Raw genomic sequence first — 16,115 nt, 5'->3', positions numbered from 1 at the left:
TAGCAGGCAGTGATGTCTTCTTTCCTGTGTCTCACTGGAAGTATTGATGAATCACTGTGTTTCTGTAGTCAATGTCCTCTTCTTCTGCTTCCTCTTCTTCACAGTCCACAGGCTCCACAGCTGCCACAACACCTCCATCTGGACCATCCTCCTGTAGAAAAGGCACCTGTTGTCGCAAAGCTAAGTTGTGAAGCATACAGCAGGCCACGATTATCTGGCACACCTTCTTTGGTGAGTAGAATAGGGAACCATCTGTCAGATGGAGGCACCTGAACCTGGCCTTCAGGAGGACGAAGGTCCTCTCTATAACCCTCCTAGTTCGCCCATGGGCCTCATCGTAGCGTTCCTCTGCCCTTGTCCTGGGATTCCTCACTGGGGTCAGTAGCCATGACAGGTTGGGGTAGCCAGAGTCACCTGCAAATGTCGAGGGAAATCTGTTAAACACACATAAACTCTTAGGGACATCCCCAGACCCAGACACCTAGTCACACTGTATAGGGTCCATGTCCTCACCTAATAGCCACACACGTGCCTCTGGAGTTGCCCCATCACATAAGGGATGCTGCTATTCCTCAAAATGTAAGCGTCATGCACTGAGCCAGGAAACCTGGCGTTCACATGGGAGATGTAATGGTCGGCGAAACACACCATCTGCACATTCATTGAATGGTAACTTTTCCGGTTTCTGTACACCTGTTCGCTCCTGCAGGGGGAACCAAGGCCACATGTGTCCCATCAATGGCACCTATGATGTTGGGGTTATGTCCCGGGCATAGAAGTCACCTTTCACTGTTGGCAAATCCTCCACCTGAAGGAACCCGATGAAGCTGTGCATGTGTTTCAGCAGGGCAGACAACACTCTGGACAACACGTTGGAGAACATAGGCTGGGACATCCCTGATGCTATGGCCACTGCCGTCTGAAAAGACCCACTTGCCAGGAAATGGAGTACTGACAGCACCTGCACTAGAGGGGGTATCCCTTTGGGATGGCGGATAGCTGACATCATGTCTGGCTCCAACTGGGCACACAGTTCCAGGATTGTGGCACGATCAAGTCTGTAGGTGACAATTACATGTCGCTCCTCCATTGTCGACAGGTCCACCAGCGGTCTGTACACCGGAGGATGCCGCCACCTCCTCATCTGCCCCAATGGACGTGCTCTATGGAGGAGAGCAGCGACCAGAGAGTCAACCAACACTGTGGTATGTTAACACAACTTTATTCCTCAATTTTTTTAAACCGCTATGTTCCTGTATTAGTGTGTATGCAAGGCCTAGATATGTGTGACACACTTAAAATTAATGCCATGTGGCCCCCTGAAATGGAGTCTGCCTGACCTGTAATGTGGGACAAGGGGATATGAGGTAACTGCGCTGGCATTGTACACCATTGCGGTAGGCGGTCGAAGACCGTGGCACAATCCTGCATTGGTTAACATTGGACCCTATGGGTCCGAGGAGCCAATGACAATGTACCGCCATTTTCTCTCTGTTCAATCACTTGATACCTGATCTTCGACAGGAGAGGACCTACACTGCAAGTGCTGCTGTGACCTCAGTCTGGAAGAGAAAATGGCTCATGTGTCTGGGGAAAGGGCCCCTGCCTTCAGCACGGAGGAGTTGGAGAAACTAGTGGATGGAGTCCTCCCCCAGTACATGCTACTCTACGGTCCTCCAGACAAACAGGTAAGTACACTGTGGGCATGCTGAATGGGCAATGCCTGTGTGGAGTGGTGTGGATGGAAGATGAGGGGGGGAGAATGAGGCGTGCATGAAACGACGGTGAGTGCATGTGCGTCAAGGCAAGGATAGGGATGCAGGCCAATGACTGTGATGGTGCAGACGGTTATATCTTCTCCTTTTCCCCTGTACTATTTCTATAGGTTAGCGCCCACCAGAAGAAGGATATTTGGCGTGCTATCGCCAAGGAAGTCCAGGCGAGACGGAGCACCCACTGGCGTAAAAGATGGGAGGACATTTGCCGCTGGAGCAAGAAGACGGCAGAGGCCCAGCTGGGGATGGGCTCCCAACATGGGAGCAGTGCCCATCGCACCATGACCCCCCTGGTGTTCCGGATCCTGGCGGTGGCGTATCCGGAGTTGGATGGGCACTTGAGGGCATCACAGCAGCCACAAGGGGGTGAGTACACTCTCATTCAGCTAATTCTGCGCGCAGTGGAGGTGTCTGGGTGGGGGAGATGGGCTGTGAGTTCCCCTAGACCAGTAGGCAAAGTCCCGTCGTAAGGCAGGCCATGTGGCACCCCACCCCACCTGTGTTCAGAGCCAACTAAACCTAGTCAGGCTCCTGTGACTTACATGTGTGCAGCAATCGGGCATAGGCCTTGTAACCCATGTCCCTGTGATTAATTAGGGAACTCAAAGTGCACGACGTAGTGCAGGGGACTTCTTTGTCTGTAGTAGCGGTATTGCATACACTCAACATGTCTTTAATCTGTCTTCCCCCCCTTTTTGTGGTCTCCCTGTTCTTGTGTGCATTAGCATCATCAGGCGGAGGAGCAGTGGCACCGGAGCAGGAGGGAGCTGCATCCCACATGGCCCTGGAGGGCGGCACAATGGAGTCTGAAGCCACCAGTGGGACGGAGGGCGAGGGGAGCTCCACGGCGAGGACAGGAGTTGAGACCAGCGACACAGACTCTTCCTCTGATGGGAGCTCCCTTGCGGTGGCGGGACCCTCTATGCCCACTGCATCTACAGGTACAGCCGCCACCCCCCCTACCAGCACCGCCCTCCCAGCAGCCCCTCAGCATGTGTCCGTGGCCGCTCACCCAGGAGGGTGGGCATCTCCTTCGCCCCAGGCACCACAGCCCCTGTCCCGGTCAGCCCTGCTGCCCTCAGTGAGGAGGCCATTGACCTCCTCAGGTCCCTCACTGTTAGGTAGTCTACCATTTTGAATGCCATCCAGGGTGTAGAGAGGCAGTTGCAACACACCAATGCATCCCTGGAGGGCATTCATTCTGGTCAGGCAGCCCAGCAGCGATCTTTTCAGACTCTGGCCTCAGCACTGATGGCAGCCATTGTCCCTGTGTTCATCCTCCCCCTCCAACTTCCTCTACCCAGACCCACACCCCTGTACCTCAGCCTATCCCAAGCACACCATCAGACCAGCATGCACACACCTCAACACACAAGGGTAGCTCTGGCAAACATGAGCACCACACATCCCACAGGCACTCACACAAGTATCATACCCATGCACACATACCAACATCCACTGCCTCCACTGTGTCCCCCTCCTCCACATCTCCCTCCTTCCTCCCTGTCTCGTCTCCACTCACACCTGTATGCACTACATCTTCATCCACTACGTCCATCACCAGCGCACCCATCACCACATCCCGCTCACTTGCACTCACCACCCCCACTACCATTCACACATCCCCTGTGTCCTCTCCCAGTGTGTCTGTGAGCCTACCTCCCAAGGTACACAAACGCAGCCACACACCCACCCAACAGCCATCCACCTCACAACAGCCTCCAGCCCATGCTCCTTCACCCAAAGTCAGCAAACGTACATCTCCTACAACCACAACCTCTTCCTCCACTCCCAAACCCCCTCCATCTACCCGTCCCAGTGTGTCCAAAAAACATTTCCTGTCTAACTGTGACCTCTTCCCCTCACCTCCTCCACCCCTGCGGTCCCCTAGGGCACGCTTTCTAGGTCCCAACCCAGCACCTCACCCACAACATTAGCGGGAACAGTGGTGCTAGCAGTAACCAACTTCTGGAGTGCCAGACCACAGACAGTCCCCTCAAAAGCATAAAAAGTTGGCCAGTGCCCGGCGGGAGAAAGGCAAAGCATCAACCACCAAAGCCTCTCCCAGGAGTACAGTTGGGAGTTGGAAGACAGCTGCGCCACCATCCAAGGTGGGGAAGGGGCACAGAAAGAGGCAAGTCGCAGAAAACCTACATCGCGGACAAGACCACCACCAGCACCGCTGCCAAGGACACCGTCGCCACCAGCACCGCTGCCAAGGACACTGCTGCCAAGGACACCACTGCCACCAGCACCGCTGCCAAGGATACCGCCGCCACAAGCACCGCTGCCAAGGACACTGCCGCCACCAGCACCGCTGCCAAGGACACCACCACCACAAGCACCGCTGCCAAGGGCACCACCGCCACCAGCACCTCTGCCAAGGACACCGCCGCCACCAGCACCGCTGCCAAGGACACCGCCGCAACAAGCACCACTTCACAGGACACCGCCGCCACCAGCACCGCTGCCAATGACACCGCCGCCACAAGCACCGCAGGCCAATGAGCGCCAAAAGCTACAATGCTACTGGGGCCACCATGAGCAGGATGAAGCACTCTGGGCACCAAGCCCCCTCCAGAACCAGTGGAGAGATACATCCACTACCTCAGTCCTTGGCAGGATGAAGCACTCTGGGCACAAAGCCCCCTCCAGAACCAGTGGAGTATCCCATCCACTAGCTCCGTCCTTGGCAGGATGAAGCACTCTGGGCACAAAGCCCCCTCCAGAACCAGTGGAGAGTTGCATCCACTACCTCCGTCCTTGGCAGGATGAAGCACTCTGGGCACCAAGCCCCCTCCAGAACCAGTGGAGAGATGCATCCACTACCTCAGTCCTTGGCAGGATGAAGCACTCTGGGCACAAAGCCTCCTCCAGAACCAGTGGCGTATCCCATCCACTGCCTCCGTCCCTGGCAGGATGAAGCAATCTGGGCACCAAGCCCCCTCCAGAACCAGTGGAGAGATACATCCACTACCTTAGTCCTTGGCAGGATGAAGCACTCTGGGCACCAAGCCCTCTCCAGAACCAGTGGAGAGATGCATCCACTACCTCAGTCCTTGGCAGGATGAAGCACTCCCGGCACAAAGCCCCCTCCAGAACCAGTGGAGAGATGCATCCACTACCTCAGTCCTTGGCAGGATGAAGCACACTGGGCACAAAGCCCCCTCCAGAACCAGTGGAGAAAGGCATCCACTACCTCAGTCCTTGGCAGGATGAAGCACACAGGGCACAAAGCCCCCTCCAGAACCAGTGGAGTATCCCATCCACTACCTCCGTCCTTGGCAGGATGAAGCACTCTGGGCACCAAGCCCCCTCCAGAACTAGTGGAGAGATACATCCCCTACCTCAGTCCTTGGCAGGATGAAGCACTCTGGGCACCAAGCCCCCTCCAGAACCAGTGGAGAGATACATCCACTACCTCAGTCCTTGGCAGGATGAAGCACTATGGGCACAAAGCCCCCTACAGAACCAGTGGAGTATCCCATCCACTACCTCCGTCCTTGGCAGGATGAAGCACTCTGGGCACCAAGCCCCCTCCAGAACCAGGGGAGACTGTTATCCACTTGTGAGACTGTGGCTTTGCACTCCCCAGGATAAAGCAGTGGTCAAACCACCCACTTGAGAGACTTGTGAGACTGTGGCTTTGCACTCCCCAGGATAAAGCAGTGGTCAAACCACCCACTTGAGAGACTTGTGAGACTGTGGCTTTGCACTCCCCAGGATACATCAATGGGCACGGAGACCCTTGTAGATCTGGCGTTGTGCACTCATCCGGCTGAAGTGCCCCCCTTCCCTTCCCCCTGAGGTGCCTTTCGATCTGATGAGCCAGCAGTGTTCTCTCCGTTTTGATCGGGTATCTTGTGTGGGCCTCGCCCATGCATTTTGGGCCCAGTGGTCCATGGACTTTAATGGTGGAATACATTGGACTTGTATTCTTGGTGTATATATTTGTTTATAGTGTATATATATATATATTTGAGTACTGGATTTTAGTAGATTACAAACGTTCAAATCATTTCCTTTTGTCTTTGCATTCTTCAGGGGGGGTTGGGAGGTGCAACTTTAATGTATAATGATGTATTAGTGTGTGTGTTGTCGTGGGTGAGGGTGGGGGTGGGGGTGTTGCGTGTTGCATGTGGGTGTCACTCTTTTTTCCCTCCCCCCGTGTCATAGGTGCAGTACTCACCATGGTCTTTGCCGCCGGCGTTCGTGCTCCTGGTAGAGGAGCAGGAAGACAAAGGCAGGGAGTATCTGGAGTTCCGGTTCCATGGTGTCCTGGTTCCTCGTGGGTTGTGTAGAGGTGAGCGTTTTCCCTTCCAAGTCCTGTTTCCGCCGTGTTTTTGTTGGCGGATTGGACTGTTGTAATAGTGTGGGTGGTACATTGTCTTCCGCCTGTCTGCTGGCGGTTACCGCTGCGGTGTTTGTTTGTACCGTTGTGGCGGTCGGAGTGTTAAAGTGGCTGTCTGTTGGCAGTTTCCGCCACGGTCGTGGTTCTATTTTTTTTACCGCCGGCCTGTTGGCGGTTTTACCGCCGCTTTAACACCGACCCCGGGTTGTAACGACCACCAAAGTCTGCTCCCTCCAGCTGGCAGTAGACTTTTGATAGGTTTCCCTCTCAACACTGATGCAGGTAGGGAAACAATTCAAAAGATTGCTCTCCCAGAGAGAGTAGCATAAATAGCTGCTTCCACCGGGCGGGAGATCCATTAAGCGGGTGCTGAAGCACTGGGGAATTTAACAAAAGTGACATTTCCTATTTAATGTCCCAAAGGGCTGTTGCTCTGTGAAACAGAAAAAAATCTGTTCAACAGAATTCCCCCAAAATGTGCATGAAAGTAGGGAGAAACAAAAAAAGAAGCCTCTTTGTTTGGTTTGGTGAAAATCCATTCAGTAAAATTATTTTAGACTGGCCATGAATCAGTTACATTATAGAGATGTTTTGATGTTGAAAAGGTATACTTTTTATATGCCTATCATTTTAGTGTTGCTCACCCTTGTGCAACTCAAACCAGCTTTGGACTCGCTTTTGTAAACAATTGAAGTCTGTGGACCCAAATGCAGGGTCCATTAGCCCAAAGCAGGCAGTCCTGTCTGTGAAGCTTGATAGCAGGAGATGGGACTTCCTTGTCTGGGTTTGTGGACCCAAAAAACATTTACATAGGGATGGCGTTCAATGATGGAGCATACAGTATGCTTCCATAGAAAAGCAAATCCTGATCTTTAGCAAACAAGAACTTACCTGTGTGCATGCTTTTCATTTAGTTTTTGTGCTCTGACACTAATGACACTGATGATATTTGGCTCATCTGACCAAAGTGTTAGACCAGGATACAGGCACAATTCAGAGAGGGAAGGGACCACTACAGAGGTGAAGGAAGCCACTGGGCATTCACATGCTACAGCTGGCATTGAAGTCATGTGCACTGGAGAGACATCTTCAGAGAAAGCCAGTTTTGTCAGGACGTTCTTCTATCACCAGCTGGGTGAAAATAATGAACGCAAGAAAGCCTTTCATTCATTTGGAAAATCTACAATGATCTTAAAGCAAATCATGCACAAGCATTTCAAAGACATGAGTGAGGACATTACAGCCCTTACCAGTATGTAGGTTCAACAAAGTGAAACTGTTCCAGTGTTGCAGGAGAAGCATCAAGAGAATAATCCTCTTCTCAATTAATTTGCACTCTGCTGCATGGCTTGTGAAAACATATCTGGAATGGAGAGCAAAAGCCCAAACATATTAGAATACTACAAGTTTCATTCATATAATAAACAGAAAAACAATTCTCAATGGAAGAAGGCAATTTGCAAAATCCAGTTTTTGATTAGACTGAAAACAGCACAAAACAAAAAAAACAAAAAAAATGGTTCTTCCTGGAATCACACATTTTGTTTTTAAAAATATCTATTTATTTCTTAATTATTCTTTTCTTATTTTCTCAGTAACTTTGGCGGTGGACTGATGAGTTTAGCCACAAAGCATGGCCTGTACAGAAGGGATGGCAACTTGTGGTGGATTATGTGCTGGGTCAGGCTGCATGCTCCACATTGCTAACGATCATTTGCAGCAGGGAGTTAGCAGCTATGGCGAATTTGAGGCATGTGCCAAATCCCCATTTCAGACAGCCTTTAGACTGGCCTTGCGCCAAGCTCACTGTCAATGGTTAAAGTCTGCTGCACATGGGCTTAGGTTATGCACAGCTGGACCTCGCCATGGAAAGTACCATCTTGCCTGGCATGTTACCCCCATATTTCACTGTATATATGTTGTTTTAGTTGTATTTGTCACTGGGACCCTGCCAGCCAGGGCCCCAGTGCTCATAAGTGTGCCCTGTATGTGTTACCTGTGTTATGACTAACTGTCTCACTGAGGCTCTGCTATCCAGAACCTCAGTGGTTATGCTCTCTCATTTTCTTTCCAAATTGTCATTAACAGGCTAGTGTCCAATTTCTTCAATTTACATTGGCATACTGGAACACCCTTATAATTCCCTAGTATATGGTACTGAGGTACCCAGGGTATTGGGGTTCCAGGAGATCCCTATGGGCTGCAGCATTTCTTTTGCCACCCATAGGGAGCTCTGACAAGTCTTACACAGGCCTGCCCTTGCAGCCTGAGTGAAATAACGTCCACGTTATTTCACAGCCATTTACCACTGCACTTAAGTAACTTATAAGTCACCTATATGTCTAACCTTTACCTGGTAAAGGTTGGGTGCTAAGTTACTTAGTGTGTTGGCACCCTGGCACTAGCCAAGGTGCTCCCACATTGTTCAGGGCAAATTCCCCGGACTTTGTGAGTGCGGGGACACCATTACACGCGTGCACTAAACATATGTCACAACATATGTATAGCGTCACAATGGTAACTCCGAACATGGCCATGTAACATGTCTAAGATCATGGAATTGTCACCCCAATGCCATTCTGGCATTGGGAAGACAATTCCATGATCCCCCGAGTCTCTAGCACAGATCCGGGTACTGCCAAACTACCTTTCCCGGGGTTTCACTGCAGCTGCTGCTGCTGCCAACCCCTCAGACAGGTTTCTGCCCTCCTGGGGTCCAGCCAGGCTTGGCCCAGGAAGGCAGAACAAAGGACTTCCTCAGAGAGAGGGTGTTACACCCTCTCCCTTTGGAAAAAGGTGTTAGGGCTGGGGAGGAGTAGCCTCCCCCAGCCTCTGGAAATGCTTTCATGGGCACAGATGGTGCCCCTTTCTGCATAAGCCAGTCCACACCGGTTCAGGGATCCCCCAGCCCTGCTCTGGCGCGAAACTGGGCAAAGGAAAGGGGAGTGACCACTCCCCTGACCTGCACCTCCCCTGGGAGGTGCCCAGAGCTCCTCCAGTGTGCTCCAGACCTCTACCATCTTGGAAACAGAGGTGCTGCTGGCACACTGGACTGCTCTGAGTGGCCAGTGCCAGCAGGTGATGTCAGAGACCCCTTCTGATAGGCTCCTCCAGGTGTTGCTAGCCTATCCTCTCTCCTAAGTAGCCAAACCTCCTTTTCTGGCTATTTAGGGTCTCTGCTTTGGGGAATTCTTTAGATAACGAATGCAAGAGCTCATCAGAGTTCCTCTGCATCTCTCTCTTCACCTTCTGCCACGGAATCGACCGCTGACTGCTCTGGAAGCCTGCAAAACTGCAACAAAGTAGCAAAGACGACAACTGCGACCTTGTAACGCTGATACAGCCACCTTCTTGACTGTTTTCCTGGTGGTGCATGCTGTGGGGGTAGTCTGCCTCCTCTCTGCACCAGAAGCTCCAAAGAAATCTCCCGTGGGTCGACGGAATCGTCCCCCTGCAACCGCAGGCACCAAAAGACTGCATCACTGGTCCTCTGGGTCTCCTCTCAGCACAACGAGCGAGGTCCCTTGAACTCAGCAACTCTGTCCAAGTGACTCCCACAGTCCAGTGACTCTTTAGTCCAAGTTTGGTGGAGGTAAGTCCTTGCCTCCCCACGCTAGACTGCATTGCTGGGTACCGCGTGATTTGCAGCTGCTCCGGCTCCTGTGCACTCTTCCAGGATTTTCTTTTTTCACAGCCAAGCCTGGGTCCCCGGCACTCTAACCTGCAGTGCACGACCTCCTGAGTTGTCCTCCGGCATCGTGGGACCTTCCTTTGTGACTTCGGGTGAGCTCCAGTTCACTTCACTTCGTAGTGCCTGTTCCAGCACTTCTGCAGGAGCTGCTTGCTTCTGAGTGGGCTCTTTGTCTTGCTGGATACCCCCTCTGTCTCCTCACACAATTGGCGACATCCTGGTCCCTCCTGGGCCACAGCAGCATCCAAAAACCCTAACCGCAACCCTTGCAGCTAGCAAGGCTTGTTTGCAGTCTTTCTGCACGGAAACACCTCTGCAAGCTTCTTCACGACGTGTGACATCCATCTTCCAAAGGGGAAGTTTCTAGCCCTCTTTGTTCTTGCAGAATCCGCAGCTTCTACCATCCGGTGGCAGCTTCTTTGCACCAACAGCTGGCATTTCCTGGGCATCTGCCCACTCCCGACTTGATCGTGACTCTTGGACTTGGTCCCCTTGTTCCACAGGTAACCTCGTCTGGAAATCCATCATTGTTGCATTGCTGGTGTTTGTCTTCCTGGCAGAGTTCCCCTATCACGACTTCTGTGTTCTCTAGGGAACTTAGGTGCACTTTGCACCCACTTTTCAGGGTCTTGGGGTGGGCTATTTTTCTAACCCTCACTGTTTTCTTACAGTCCTAGCGACCCTCTACAAGGTCACATAGGTTTGGGGTCCATTTGTGGTTCGCATTCCACTTCTAGAGTATATGGTTTGTGTTGCCCCTATCCCTATGTGCCCCCATTGCATTCTATTGTGACTATACATTGCTTGCACTGTTTTCTATTGCTATTACTGCATATTTTGGTATTGTGTACATATATCTTGTGTATATTTGCTATCCTCATACTGAGGGTACTCACTGAGATACTTTTGGCATATTGTCATAAAAATAAAGTACCTTTATTTTTAGTATGTCTGTGTATTGGGTTTTCTTATGATATTGTGCATATGACACTAGTGGTACTGTAGGGGCTTCACTAGTCTCCTAGTTCAGCCTAAGCTGCTCTGCTAAGCTACCTTTTCTATCAGCCTAAGCTGCTAGACACCACTCTACACTAATAAGGAATACCTGGGCCTGGTGCAAGGTGTAAGTACCCCTTGGTACCCACTACAAGCCAGTCCAGCCTCCTACATGCACTGAGCAAAGTGAAATCTGGTATGCTGTGGAGGATTCAATTGAGTTACAATAACAAAAGAACAAGGCTTCATAAGGAAGATCAAGGGGGCATCTTTGCAAGATAATAGTAGGTGCGGAGAGGCTCAACAAGGTTTCATCAGTCCTTAAGGTTGCACAAATCCACCTTAGAATTATTGCAACATCCCTCCAAACGTAAATAAATGTAAGGGGAAAGTTGTTCTTCTAAAGTTCTACATTTGTACAAACATGATTAAAGATAGCTCTCTTCTTTTTAATGTACTATCTTCAACAAAGATTTCAAAATACCTTTTTAACTACCAAACCAATCCATCCATCTAATATATTTGCAACTGTACCTAGTGTTATATTCTATTACTTTTGTAGAGTGAGGGGTGGGTCTATTTTCAATTGTTAAAAAAGAATATTACACCGTGTGCATCTGCATATACAGTTTATACCACACTATTGTCTCTTATGTGTTTGCTTTTCGAAAGGATATTTGAACCAAGTCCAGGATGCAAGGTGGTAAATTTTAATTGTAAGGTACAATAATATTGGAGAGGCCTCCTGACTATTAGGAAAGTTATTTCCCTGTGCGAAATACTTGTCACCTTCAATTCGTCAACAGTGTTTATCTCATTTAAGTTCTACTCATATTTGGCCTTTATGTTGTACTAATAAAGGTGTGAATGTGTATTTATTAGTACAGTTGCCCTACATAATGTGCATTATTGGACTATGTCATTTCTTTTCACTGCCATGCCATGACCCAAAATAAAGATGTAAAATAAGAAATACATAATGGGTACCATATAATTCATAATGGATACAGTGAAATGAGATCCCATCATGAAATTTAGGGTCTTGGGGTTCTGATGACATACAAACCTTCAAATTCTGATTTATGAATTCAACGGACCGCAACCCACAGCATGTAACTGCATAATATGGTCCACTATTTTTATTGAGGTATTCAGGTGCCATCATAAAATAGGAACCAAAGGCCAAGTGTCATCAGAATCCCGAGGTGAGAACATAAGATCCTCTATTATATATTTCTTATATTTCATGTTTGTTTTGGGACAGTTAGCTTTAAAAAAGCTGTTTTCTCCACAGTACATGTTTGGAGTTAGAATGTCTAGGTTTTGTATGACTTCCATTATTGCATTTTTGATCAAATAAAATAGACAAAGAGCGGGTCAATGGATTTAAGAGAGACTATTAATTGCAGAATTTACAACAAACTTATGGATTTACCACATTTGCGCACAATTGAATTCATAAATTGAAGATCTCAAAAAATGTTTCTAGCTCAAATGGATGAATATAATATTGACACAAAATGTCCTGTATAATTTCTTATTTGCCACATAATTTGGAAAATCTATCACATAATTTGGTCTACCATGCCACATAATTCTATAGCCTTGACGATGGTAGAGCTCTGCAGAGTGTTTTGGGTGCACCATTATGATAATAAAATCCATATTTCACAGGGAACAGTAAAATATTTCCCATACTTAACAGTTATCTGTGAAATATGGACTTTATATCAGTGCAGGAAAATCACACACACAGGTAACATCTGCAACTTATTCTACTATTAAATTGTTGAATATTATTCAGAATCAAATAGGCATTCCATTGGTTAATATTGGAGGTTTGGTATGCCTTTAATAAGGGTTCTTAAAGAATAAAATGTTTGACCAGCAGGAGTATCATTCAGTTATTTCCTCTGTTTCGGGTTACACGCTACACCCCATTGATTGGCCTCTAACTACAGTCTATACATGGGGTACTATTGTAAGGAATGGAGTGTTCTGTTTTTTACACTCTTTCGGAAGCAAAGTTGTTTAACATGCACTTACTAGCCATAGTATCCTCAAAGACATTGAACATAGATGGAAGGATAGAGAGTCTCACTTTCAGTACACTGATATAACTTCAACGGATACACACAGGAACCCTGTATATCCACTATTGATAAATGGATGTGCACACTAGCTTTTTGTCACTGCAGTGAATTCTTTGAAAATGTCAACGCGTGTGTTATATTTAATATCACTAGTGAGGTCATTGTTGATTCCATCATCTGACATATTGTTAGTGGAATCCTGTTGAATTGCCATCAATATTGATATATTTATCAAAATGGATGCATGTAGAAAAAAGTTTTATACTCACTTTGTCATTGAACAAATGTCTAAAAGCTTTGCAACTTCAGATGAACGATGGAACGAACATTCTACTGTGGAAATGATATCTGTAGTCACCCGGCATGTCTTCCATTATATAATTTGCATTAAAAATTGTCATATCATGTGGGAGGTTACTAGCAGTGCATCGGGGGTTTTTTACAGTTGCGTAGCTGATAACCTGTCAAATGTCAGTTTCTTTTCCATTTTGTAGAGTAACCATAACATCTCTGCAAGTGTACCTTTATAGGAGTGTTAAATTGCATTTGTGGAACACAATATATTGTGATTCTACTGAACAAACATAACTTCCCTTCAAAATATGTTTTAATATGTGGTGTGAGAGATAGATAGATAGATAGATAGATAGATAGATAGATAGATAGATAGATAGATAGATAGATAGACTGATTGATAGACATATAGATGTGAAGAGTACCTCTATCAATAAACAGCAAAATATATATTTCACAAAATCTTCTCCTTTAGATGTTTGAAAACAACGTTTAAAAATAACATGTTGAGAAATCACATGCAGACTAATTAACAAAAGTTTTTTCTGTAAATAGCTCTAAATTACTAATATATAGGGGTCACTAACATGACATTTCGGTAGCAAGAATTGCCTACTCAGAAATTCAAGGATAGCGCACCCTTAAGAAAGAATGAAGACACAACGGCTAACAGAAAATAGTGTTTAAATCAGTACCAAAAATATTACATCTCCTAATGAACAACCGATTTTTGTGGGCACATTTGCATACTCCTGATGTGCAGAAAAGTTAGGGGAACATGCATGGAATGCATTGTTCCCCTTAAAAGGACTTAAAAGATATTTGTATGTCCTTTTTGCTTATTTTTATTGCTATTCTGTGAGGAATTTATTGCGACCAACATTTTGTTTTTTGTTTTTACCTCACAATTCTTTTTTTTACTAATGATTCGCTGCCTGCGGGATGCCTTTTGCACATTTATGATCTAAAAGTGTATGTAAATGCTCTTTGCTCACTGTGCCTTGCCTTTTGGAGGTTTCTGTCCAGCTTTATTTTGTTTTTGGCTCTACTCTCTTTTCTGAAGTAAATTCTTGCCTCATAAATTATATGTTTTACTACAATTATGGCAGAAATATATATTTTTCCTATGTGCAGATCTAGGAACCTTCAATTGACCACTAATAAAGTACAGAACAATATAAGTTCAGATAATATTCCTTTGTCAAACTCTTTTACTCCTTTATCAAATATGGAGAGTTAAGTGGCTACTTCTCTGGATGCTACACCTTCAACACCTGTTTCTTCTCCTATTTTTGTTAATAAAGTTTCATCCAAGCTTCCGGTAACAGTTTCAATATCCACAAATAAGAGAGCTAAAAAGGATCCTCCATCTCCTATTAGAGTTGTTGATACCATTTCTATGGAGTTACTTCTTGAGGAAATAAGGGTGCTTAAACCCTATATGGAAGATACAAATATACAATTACAAATATTGGATGACAAATGGTCTCTTGTGGAGAACAGAGTCTCTTGTGTGGAACGAAGAGTGGAAGTTCTTGAGGATTCAGTTGCGGCTATTCAATCTTTACAATCTGAAGTTACTCTGTTGAAAAAGCATGCAGAGGATATAAAAAATTGGAACCGTAGGAATAATCTATGTATTCATGGTCTACCTGAAAGAATTTAAGGTTCAGACTTTTTATCTTTCTTTCAAGCATTTTTGCCAAGATTCTAGACCTGCCTCCTTCTGCTGCTTTGAATATATAAAGAGCGCACAGACTTGGTCATACTTCAAATTTGGCTTTGACGTCAAAGAAACCAAGAGGAATAATACTTTATTTTCTGGAGTATGTGGACTTGCTAAATGTTCTCAGAGCAGCGAGAGCTAAAGGTAGGATCACGTGGTCAGGTTCCAATCACTTTTTTGCTCAGGATTATGCTAAGTCGACAGTGGACAAATGTAAGTAACTTCTGGATATGCGTCCGGCAATAAAATCGCTTATTGCTCGTTATGGTCTCTTTCATCCATGTTTGTTCATGGTGACTTATAATAATAAGACCACAACATATGAAGATCCAGTATTACTTCAGCGATGTATTGAGTCTTGTAGAGGTGAAACAATGGACACTTCCAAAATATCAGAGACTTGACTATTGTATTGATTTTGTTTTTCTCTTTTGCTCTTATTTACTGGAAATGCCCATTTTTGTTCAAGTATTCTTAAGTGTGTTCAATTATCTAAGGTTTTTTAATGTTTCCTATGTTCCTCTCTTTTTAGATCTTCATGCATTAACATACTCGTCTTTTGTGGTAGAAACCTATGTGGCCGGGTCCCTCTTCCCTTCCGTATCTGCAGTCGTGGAGTGAAGGTTCCATCATCTTCCCTTTGTGGTTTCACCCCCTCACGTTGTTTTTGTCTTATAGGTATGTTTTTATTACTCGTTCTGTTTTTTTCTGTAGTTTTCATGTTTCCTTCATCTCCTCTGCTTTTAATATTTTTTCCTCCTTTTCTTTTCTTCTTTCTATTTTCTCATGTTCATAGTTCTAATTTTCTTTTTCTGCACATCAAATGTTTTCTTTCAGTTCAATTTCTTCATACTAATGTGTGGTTTGTGTGCATTAATTTCATGGTCATATTACATATTCTTTGTTGCAAGAGACTCATATGACAGGTGATGAGGTAACTAAACTTAAAAGACAATGGGTAGGTCATGTGTTTGCATCTCTGGGTACTGGGAAAAGAAATGAGGTTACTATACATGGTCATATTACATATTCTCTATATTAAATGACAATTAGATTTCTTTCATGGGATGTTAAACGTTTGGGATCCCCAATAAAGCATCAAAGAGTTTTAACACATATTTTAAAATTGAAAGTTGATATTGCTCTGTTGCAAGAAACTCATATAACAGGTGATGAGGTAGCTAAACTT

This window comes from Pleurodeles waltl, chromosome 1_2 (genome assembly GCF_031143425.1).
Source record: "Pleurodeles waltl isolate 20211129_DDA chromosome 1_2, aPleWal1.hap1.20221129, whole genome shotgun sequence".
Taxonomy (NCBI): domain Eukaryota; kingdom Metazoa; phylum Chordata; class Amphibia; order Caudata; family Salamandridae; genus Pleurodeles; species Pleurodeles waltl.
The sequence above is the reverse complement of the archived record's forward strand: the minus strand, read 5'-3'. Positions refer to the sequence as shown.